The sequence below is a fragment of the Fukomys damarensis genome, unplaced genomic scaffold (assembly GCF_012274545.1).
Source record: "Fukomys damarensis isolate Sample0158 unplaced genomic scaffold, DMR_v1.0_HiC HiC_scaffold_16, whole genome shotgun sequence".
Classification (NCBI taxonomy): domain Eukaryota; kingdom Metazoa; phylum Chordata; class Mammalia; order Rodentia; family Bathyergidae; genus Fukomys; species Fukomys damarensis.
Genome location: NW_022900928.1, coordinates 67,106,933 through 67,117,545, shown reverse-complemented (window position 1 = coordinate 67,117,545; position 10,613 = coordinate 67,106,933). Strand labels below are relative to the sequence as shown.

At 44.9% G+C, this 10,613-nt stretch overlaps 1 long non-coding RNA gene across 1 annotated transcript in view; it reads right to left on the bottom strand.

Moving 5' to 3' along the window:
- The window catches only part of LOC117286344, a 32,865-nt gene that overhangs the window by 20,869 nt on the left and 1,383 nt on the right, over positions 1-10,613 (bottom strand). The window lies entirely within an intron of this gene.

Below are 10,613 nucleotides of genomic sequence, written 5' to 3'. Positions count from 1 at the left end.
TATGAAGCAGAAAAGAAACAGGCTTAAAGTCTGTGGTATGCCTGTATAATAACTGTTCCTAAATTTATTTCAAAGTAGATATTTTAAAAGGTTAAGATTTATTTTCCAGAAGTCACATTGAATAGCTTGATTACTTGTAATATGTTCTTCTATTTCATAGGACTTTGATGTATATATGTGATATATATATATATATATGTTTTATTTTAAAATAGGACTGTCTTAGTTACTTTCTTGTCTCTGAGACACAATACCCAACACCCACAAATTAAAGGAGGAAAGGTTTATTTTGGGTCACAGTTTGTGGAGGTTTCAGTCCATAGTCAGCAGGCTCCAAGGCAGGGCAGCATGGCAGAGGGGCATTGCAGAGGAGGCTTACTCAGGGCATGGCAGGCAGGAAGCAGAGAGATATCAAGGGAGGAGCAGGGAGAGATACTCTTCCAGGCCACGCCCACAATGACCCACCTCCTCCAACCAGGCTCCACCCCCAACATCACCTTTAGCTATAAACTCCTCAGTGGATTAAGCCATTAGTGTCACATCCCTATGATCCAATCACTGCTCAAAAGCCCCATCTATGAGCACATGAGGCTTTGGGTGGACACCCAGATACCAACCATAACAGAGTAGAATATTGTATAGGATAATATAATCCACTAGAAATTTCTGCAGTGATGAAAATGTCATGTCCTCACGGTCCAGTATGGTAGCCGTTAGCCACAATTGTCTATTGAGCACCTTAAACATAGCTAATGTGTCTGAGGAACTGAATTTTCAATTCTATTTTAATTAGTTTAAATTTAAGTGTATTTAAATAATCATATGTAGTTAGTGGTTACCATATTGGACAGGGCAGATCCAGAAGAATCACATTTAACTCATAACAGTAACTGACAATGTCTTTTCAATTCAATAAATGTGACTGTCAAACATTGATGGCAATAGGTACTGATAAGTTAGAAAGTATAATGTAAAACTCGACCCTAAACACAGTAGAAACAAAAATATATTATTAGGGTAAAATTTTAAAGACTATACATGACCCAAACATAAAAACCTAAAGTATCTCATTCACATGTTTGTTTGTCTGGGTTTTTGTTGGTGGTGGTAGTGGTGGTGTTTTTTTTTGGGGGGCGCGGTGAGACAGAGTCTCACTATGTAGTTGAGATTGACCTGGAACTCACTATGTAGCCCCAGCTGGTCTCCAACTCATAGCAATCCTCCTGCCTCAGCCTCCCAAGTGCTGGGAATACAGGCATACGCCACCACGCCCGGCTTGTTTGTTTGTTTTTAATGATGGTTAGAAGCAAGCAACCTAAACTCTAAACCCAGATAACTAGAAAAAAAGGACAAAATGAAGCAAAAGCAGTCATTAATTAAGAAATGACGGCAATAACTTGGGTGGGGCTTGAGGCCAGCTCTCCTTTAAACAGAATAGTCAGGGAGCTATCTCTGGGATGGTGAGATTTTCAGCCAACAAGTGCAGTATGAAAATGAATGGGTAAATCATGTAAAGATATAGGAGAGCAATTTACAGACCAAGGTTTGCCAACTACTGATGGACATTTTCAGTCAGCTAATTCTTTTCTGTGGGGATTTTCTGGTGTACTGTTGGATGGCAGCCACGTCCATGGTCTCTACCCAAAGGATGTCAATAGCACCCCACACCCTCCTCAAGTTATGACAACCAAAAATGTCTCCGGATGTGGCCAAATAAGAAGGAGGAGAGAAGGAAAGGAGGGAAGAGAACTGGGACAAGTAAAAAAGAGTATGTGCAAGGGCCCTGAGATTGTCAAAGATTCAAAATAACAGAAGATCAAAAGAGAGACCATCAAATGGGGCACTGATGAGGAAGATGGGGTTAGCCACAGAGGGACACAGAGCCTGTGCACACGGCCCCTGGTAGGAACTGGAGCTTCGTCCTAAGAGATGGCAAAATATTGAGCCACTGGAGGGTTTCAAGAGGGGAACAATGTTGAGCTGCAAGGGGTGCAAGGGGGAGCAGGGATCATTTCCGAGGTTCGAAGTACAGCATGAAAGATCCAGGCCCCGAGCAGTGGATGAACTTCTCTGTGACTCAGTGACCTTGTGGTTATAAACATATATAAAAGGGCCTAGTGTTTATAATGCACTTAAAACAGTACCTGGCATATAATAGATGCATTAAAAGCCATTTGCTCTTATGAGAGCTTGAATCCTAGTGAGAGATGCTAGAAGCTTGAGTGGCAGCAACAAGATTCTTCCTGTGGAGGGCTGCACATGCAGGGCCTGTGGAGCCGAAAGGTCTACTGAGGGTGCAAAAGCTGCAGAGAAGTGGGCAAGGATAATGGCTGGCTTTTCAGTTGGAATACTGTAAGCATGGGGTCCCATTTATTTTATGGAAAAGACTAGAGGTCAACTTAGGACATATTAGATTTGAGATAGCCATGTGGATATATTAAGTAGTAACCAATTGGCAGGTCAAAGATCAGGATAGAGTTCAGGCCTGAAGATGTAGACCTGACCATCTTTGGCAAAGGAGACAATTAATAGTTTAATTTGAATTACACATCTAATAATAGTGTTTAAAAGTATTCAAGCTCACCAGGTGTGGTGGTGCATGCCTGGAATCCCAGAACTCAGGAGGCTGAGGCAGGAGGATCACTGTGAGTTCAAGACCAGCCTGGGCTACATAATGAGTTCCTGGTCAGTCTCAACTACATAGTGAGACCCTGTCTCAAAAAAAAAAGGGTATTCAAGTTCTAAGGAATTGGCCTTGAAGGTGGAGCAAACTTATGTAAAATGTCATCTGTACAAGTCATGTATTGAAGTGTTTGTAATATTATAGTTTATAAATCACCTAAATAGCCACTGATTGCCATCTGATTAAATATATTATAATACTGCCACCAGATGCTATTATACAACAGATAAAAGAAAAAGTGACAATATGACCTGATCTAGTATGACCCATGAGACATTATTCAACAAAAAAAAGCAAGATACATAACAAAGCGTGTAACAGATTGCATTTATAGTTCTCTGAAGCCCCTCTCACATGAAAAAAGAGAATAGATTTGCTATTGCTGAACATTCCTTGGAGGCTACACAATTGCTAACCATAGCAATGGCTAAAGGACAGGAGATGAAATTTTTACTTTTTACTCTATGCTTCTTTTCACACCATTGTATTTGGGGCTACATGAACATATTACAATTTCTTAAAGCATAGTCATCTGTCTGTAACCATAGGTTCTGTATTTCTGAGTTCAACTAACTTGAGAATGAAATTATTTGGAAAAAATTGTATCTGTACTGAACATGCATAGATTTTTGTCATTATTCCATAAACAATACAGTCTAACAACTATTCACATAGCATTTACACACTATATTAATGTAGAAATGATTTAAAATTCACAGGAGGATATGTATAGGTTATATGTAAATACTACACCATTTTCTATAAAATACTTCAGCAGTCACAGATTTTTGTATTCACAGGGGGTTCTGGAAACAATCTCCTATAGAAACTGAAGGATACACACATATAATTTTTCTATACAAGGTTTCATTATGTTGTCCAGGCTGGTCTCACACTCATGGAATCAAGAAATCCTCCTGCCTCACCTTCCTAAGCAGCTGGGACTACTGTGCACACCACCATGCCCGGTTGCAATCAAAAAATTAAAAACCAAATCCTGTTTAGAAAAAAGTCACTCTGGTAGCAATATGAAGGAAGACACTACAGAAAGGATGCCAGCCAACAGGGTACTGCAACAGTCCGGGCAAGAAAGAAGATGAGGACAAGAGCTAGAGGAATGTTGGCAAGGGTAGGAGGAACTCCAAAGAGCATTTTGCTAGTAGAATCCAAATTCGGATCTATGCATGAAGACGAAAAGACTGACAGCCAGGATTTGGGCTGAGAAGGATTTGTGCTCAGATTTGTCCCTTCCTCCAAAAGCTCCTGGGAAGCTCAAAGAACAGAGATCTGCCAGGAGAGGGGTGTCCAGGACTAAGGGTGTGCCTGGGTGAGAAGAGAGCACCAAGCACCAACTACCCCCACCCCATGTACACACACACGCACACACATACCACCACATGAGCTCTTGGGGTGCTCTTGCTCAGAGAAACTGAAATGCCTATGCTGTCCCACAGAGCAAACTTGGGAAAAAAGAGCACCCATTAACATTATTCTTCACTATTCCCCGCCTGTGAGCAGTAGAAATGCCTCTAATTTAAAAGTATTCCTGACTTTTCTCCTTCTCCTGGTTTAAGAAGAGTCTTCCCCTCACCCTCACCTTGGCACAGCCAGCCCACATAGCTACAGGATGTTGCTCCAAGGGCCACTACACTGCCCGCTGAAGCCAGCTGGCAGAGGGTGGGGGGGCATCAGCTTCTTCCCAGGGAAGCATCGAGGGTATCATGAGCTTGTAAGTCAGGGGGCCACAGCGTGCTTACAAAGCAGTTTTGCTAAAGACAGATCCTGACTATGGAGGCGGTACATGGCTTGTGGGTTCTCTGCCTGTATTTTTTTCCCCAAAAGCCAAAGCAAAGTAACTCTGCTCACATCCTACAGGAATGAATATTGTTCACCTCTAAGCACAGCTGTTCCTGCCAAAAACAAAAGAAAAAACCCGGCTAATTCACTTTCCCTTCACTGGAGAGAATGACCAAGACACGGCAGCCACCCTCACCCCTCACACAGCCCTTTCCGGCTCTCCCCGGCCTGGTGCAGACTGTAAACAGCTGAGCTCAGCCAGACCAAAGCCTTGAGGTTGCGGCTGATGGTCCAAGCAGCTCCACGGCCCATGTGCTCTAGAATCTCTGCCAGGAGCTGTTGCCCTGCAGACAGGCCCGAGGAGATCTTACCAGAAGGCAGGCTCTATCTTCCTACAAAGAGCCAACTTTCAGTACCTGTGCTGTGCTGCGCTGTGTGTGATAGCCAGCAACCCACATTCTCCCCAACCATGCCTGGGAGGAGAAGGGCCCCATGGACCTCTGCCAGCGTTCCTCATGGTCAAGGTTCCTCTTTGCTTTACATTCCCAAACTTGTTTCCCCACTCACGCCTCAGCCCATGAGCACACAAACCGTGTCTCTTGCTCTCTGTGCTTTGATGCTTGGACATCTGGAGTGACTGCCCCTCCTTCCCAGGGTAACTAGTTCCCAGGGATGGAAGAAACTCCACATCCCAGCCACCTCCTTTGCCGCACTCTCACACTCTGGACCACTGTCTCACCCTAACACCCCAGGGCCAGCTACAGGACAGCTAGGTGCAGACCCTATACCTAGTGCCAGCTGAAGGGACTGAAACTTGCTCACCCTGCCTCCCTCCCTCCCTCCCATGGGATCCATAATAAAGATTCTTGTCCACAATCTCTACCTCCTTCTGTGTCCCCTGACACACCTGACGCTTCCTGAGCAGCCCCCAGGGTGTGGCGTGCCACCTCCTCTTCAGATCTGAGTCTAACAAACTGCCTTTCAGTGCCAGCCATCTCTGATCTGTTGGCCTTGCCATCCCCAAGTAACAAATTTATAACGAGAGGACCCACTTATTATTTATTTTAATGCTATATGATTAGCAATGCATAATAAGTAATAAATTATACCTAAATTGCAGTAAAATTTTATATAATATAATTTTGAAGCAATAACCTAACCTCAGGCTTCCTATCCTGTCCTGAAACTGTCCCCACCTAGCTGCCAGAATTGACGGGATACGTTTAAGTCTTACATTGTGACACCCACCGCTTCCTCACTGATGGTGCCTTTGCTGCAGGGCACTCTCCTGGCTCTATCCCTCTGGCTGCTCCTTCTCAGGCTCCTGGGGAGAGCCAGCTGCCCTTTCAGTTTCAGTGTTCTGCAAGGTCCTGTCCACAGTGCGCCTGGGCTGCTCACTTTCAGCTATTTGCCTACCTCCGCCAGATCCGGTCCCTGCACTCCGACCTCCACACGGTTGCAAAGTCACCTCAAGCTCAGTACAATCCACGCTGAATCGTCGTCTAGTTCTTGTCCCCACTCAGAGCAATCTCACTTAGAACTGGGGAGCCCTGTGGCACTCACCTGGCACCTGCAGCAGCGCCTAGGGGGTGTGCGTCCTCTGGGCCGTCTTCCCCATCCCCACTGCTGCCCACATCACAGCCTCGCACCTCCACTGGACTTCAGCCCTGTGCTCTGACAGACACATGCTGGGCCCCCTTCCAACCCTGCCCCAGGCCCCAGTTCCCAGTCGTTCACCTGAAATGTTCTTCACATTTCTCCCCCGCTTTAGGGTTCCCATGCCTGCCACTGCTTTCCAGAAAATCTACATTCAGCCTGATAAATGCAGGTTTTTAAAATTCATTTTTGGTACCCTTTTGATATATATAATGATCACATTCTTCATAAGGAATTTGTACCTGTATATGATATAGCGTGCTTCTTTTTTTCCCCATTCCCCTTCCTTCCCTTCAACCCTTATTCCCCTCATTTACAAAAGCTTTGTTTCCATTTTTTGTCTTCCTATTCTCTTTTCTTCCCTTTTCCCTTCCTTCACCTCCCCCGCCCCTCCCTTGTTCCCCTTCCCATTTGAACACTTTCTTCCTACTTCCCAATATCTATCATCCTTTCTTATCCTCTTTTGCACTTTCAGTTTCTCACACAAGAGAAAATGCAATAGTTCATCATGTGTGTCCAGTTTATTTCACTTAAAAGTAATGTCTCAGAGTGCATCCGTTTACCTAAAAATGTCCCAAGTTTACCTTTCTTTATGGCAGAGTAGCACTCCATTGTACATAAAAACCACATTTCCTTTATCCATTCATCTGATGTTGAGCATCTTGGCTGTTTCCAAAATTTAGCTATTACAAATTGTGTTGCTACAAACATGGGTGTGCACATACCACTATAATGCTTTTAACTCTTTTAGGAAGATACCAAAAAGGGTAATGGCTGAGTCAAATGGAACCCCCACTTTCAGTTTTTTTGAGAAATCTCATACTGATTTCCATATTGGTTGCACCAGCTTACACTCCAGCAACAGTGGAGAGGGGTTTCTTTTTCCCCACAGCCTCACCAAAATTCAGGCTTTTGTGATCTGGCTCCTCCTCCCTCCCCAGTCCATCTCAGACCCTGCCCCTTCCCCAGCAGGCAGAACCTCAGATGAGCTGCCCTTCAGGGTGCCCTTCTTTTTCCCAGAAAACAGCACCCCTATCCCCACAAGCCTCCCCTGGATTTCTTCCTTTTTCCCCTCATAAAGAATACCTATGATGGTTGGTTGCTCTTTTTGATTTTTATTTTCATTCAAAAATGTTTCTTGAGACTCTCCTTCATCCCAGTACCTAAAGCCCCAGAGATACAGAAGTAAGACAGGCTTGAACCCTGGCCTCAAGGAACTGTCTATGACAGCAACTTTCTTCCTTCCTTCCTTCTTTCCTTCCACCTTTCCTTCCAGAAACCACTGTCCACTTCCCCACCTCTGCTCTGAACAGCCCACAGAAGCAAAGAACCCTGGGCAGGAGAGGGTTTATGTGACCCTCTGGTCCCTCTGCCCTGCTCCCAGGTTAATCTTTGTGAAGAATATTTGTATCTAGCAGAGCATGGAGGGACACCCCTGTAATCCCAGCAGTCTTGGAGTCTGAGGCAGGAAGATCACAAGTTCAAGCCCAGCCTGGGCAAATTAATGACTTAGCAAGACTGTGTCAAAATAAGAAGCGCTGAGCATATAGCTCAGTGGTCAATTTTCTTTCCTTTTTTTTTTTTTCTTTTTTGCCAAGGAAGGACATTAAAAACACACATACGCACATATCATCTACGTCTACCACTTCAAAAAATAAAAAGGTACAACCTAAGAATGAAAGTATAAGAAAGGTAGGTGTGCAGTCTCAGCCAAGAGTAGGGTTCAGTATTCTATGCTGCCTAGACATCTGATAAAATGAAGAAGCTTCAAATATCTTGACATCTGATAAAATTCAGAAGCCTCAAATATCTTGACATCTGATAAAATTCAGAAGCTTCAAATATCTTGACATCTGATAAAATCAAAAGGATATCACAAGTTCCCATCCTCCTTTGCTGAAAAAGATCCCAGTCAAACCGCCCTTCTTAATGTGAGGACAAAGCTGGCTAGCCCTGAGTAGTGGGCTTCAGCTCCCTCTCTCTCTCTTTCTCCCTCTCTCTCTCTCTCTCTCTCTCTCTCCAACCTGCAGAACTAGTCAAACTCCCAACCACACCCTCCTTCAGAAAATGGGGTGCCCCATGCTTTTAAACCACAAGGCCTATCTCCCACAGGTCTTGTACAAATCCTGTGTGGCCATTCACAGCGTGTGGTATCCTTCTTTGGACTGTGAGTGTATGTGACCAACTAATGGCTATCGATCTCATCTGTCCATGGTTAGGTGTCATGGGTCCAGCCACGACCATAACCCTAGATCATCAGTGGGGTGAAGAGGATGGGAGCCAAACAAAGCGGCAGCCTGACAACTATGCTCAGAGTACCCCACATGGCCTTGTTTTGTTTATTTGTTTGCTTGTTTTCTTTCATGTGGGACCAGTGAAATCAGTTTATTGGAAGTCTGAAGACCCATACTGGAGGCACCGAAGAGCACAGGACATGAAGTCAGAAGATCCACAGGCTAGGCTAACAAAGTATTTGTCTGACCTTTGATGAATCCTTCCCTTCTGAGGGGCTTCAGGTCCGAGCTATAAAACGATGGGGTAGCTTTGCCATTCTACAGGGGCATTGTGTGGAGCCAGGGATTATGAAGAGTCAATGGCCACTAGTCCCTTGGTCAGCATAAGGAAATGAGCTTTTTAGAGGAACTTCTATTCTAACCTGTCTCTAGTTGGGGCAGCAAGAGAACAGAGATCTGAGAGACACTCAGGGCAGCCACAATCTGGCAGGACACCCTGCTTTGGCTGGATTCCTGCTTTCAGCACTCCAATCTTGTCCATTAGTAAATGAAAGTTTTAAGATCTCCTCCCTTTTGCCACCCTGAGACCCTGCCCAGACCCCAGATTGTCTCATTTAAATTTTCAATTCCATCTAATTGGGGACTTGCTCTAACAGACACAAAATTGCTCACACCTGACAGACAACACTCCCCTCCCCTTCCTTAAGACAAAGTGCCGGGGGACTCTGAAAGTAGGCCAGATCCTCCTAATTTTATCAAAGTAGCACAGCTAGGCCCTCTACTCAGCATCACTGAGAGACAGGCCACAGAGTGGGAGTGGAGCACCCAGGGCCTCAGCCAGCCACAGCCCTGACGTGTGCAGCTGAGGGACCTCTGAGTGTGTTCTGTCCCCTCAGAGAAAAACATCTCCATCCCCTAGCAGTGTGTGTGTGTGCATGTGTGTGCATGCATGCATGTGTGTAAGAGGGAGGCAGTAGGATTAGGCCGCAAGCTAAAGCAATTATGTTCTGACAAGATAGGAATCAGAAAGCTGTTACAGTGGACCCGTGAGTTAAGACTGGCCTGACCTACTAATAACTTGGGTTACAAACAACCAAAATTTTAGTTTTAACTTACAAACAAAGCCTTGAACTATGACCTGATTGATGGCCATGTGTACTTCCAGATGGTCTCAAATACAAATTTAACCCTTAAAGAGTTCTGGAAGGAGGGCCAGGGATTTAGCTCAGTGGTTCCACCACCTGCCTCGAAAGTGCAAGGTCCTGAGTTCGATCCCCAGTGCCCAAAAAAAAAGAGTTCTGGAAGGAGCATTACAATATCCTTTCCTGTGAGGGGTTAACTGAGAATTCTTAGGCCAATGTCTCTCGAAGGACACTGAGATCTGCCTGTATACAGGAGAGAGACTTTGAAGGCTGTGTATAGGAGCCTGAACCTTTGATTGACCAACTTGAATTGCAACCAGCCCTTGGGAATGAATTTAGTTCATAAGTCAAGGATCCACGGTAAACAGGAAGGAACACACAGCTGTTGAGAGACAGAGAGGAGGGCAGTATATCTAGAATGCAATGGGAAGATGAATGGAAAGATGGGGTGATAGAGGTCAGCAGCCAGGAGCCAAGACATTCAGGGATTTAGTATTATCTTATGATCAATGAGAAGCAATCTGTGAAAAGGGACGTTCTTATTAGACCAGGGTTCCCTAGCCCAAAGGCCCTGGGAAGCTTGTGAATAGTGCAGACTCAGTACTAGAGTAAGGAGATCCTAGGTGGGCTGGAGCAGCTGCATTTTTTTGTAAAAATGCCCTGGGAGCTTCCCTGGCTTACCAAAGTGAATCACCGTTTGGACCAGACCATCCACAAGGCTTGTTCCACTTAGAACATTCCATCACCAAAAGTGCTGCAAGACTACCTAGCCCCCCAAGAGACCGAGGAAAGTGAAACTCCTGCTCGAAGCCCAGGGATAGCTTCCAACAGTGCCATTATAGGATTGGAAACTGCAGCAGAGGTGCCAGGGCTGACTTCTATGAAGAAATAGGAGATCCTGCAGGCAGATGGCTGGGAGACAGGGCCAGCCCACAGGATGTTGTGATTGGGATTCACAAAGAAGCCAAGAGGCTCAAGTCAATCAAACAAACCTTTGTTTAAAAAAAAAAAAAAAACTCTGAAAAAAAGAATTTAATAAATAAATAAAATCTCTGCACCTGTGGGTTAGAGGGACGAAGTATCCGCATTGGCTGTTAAAGA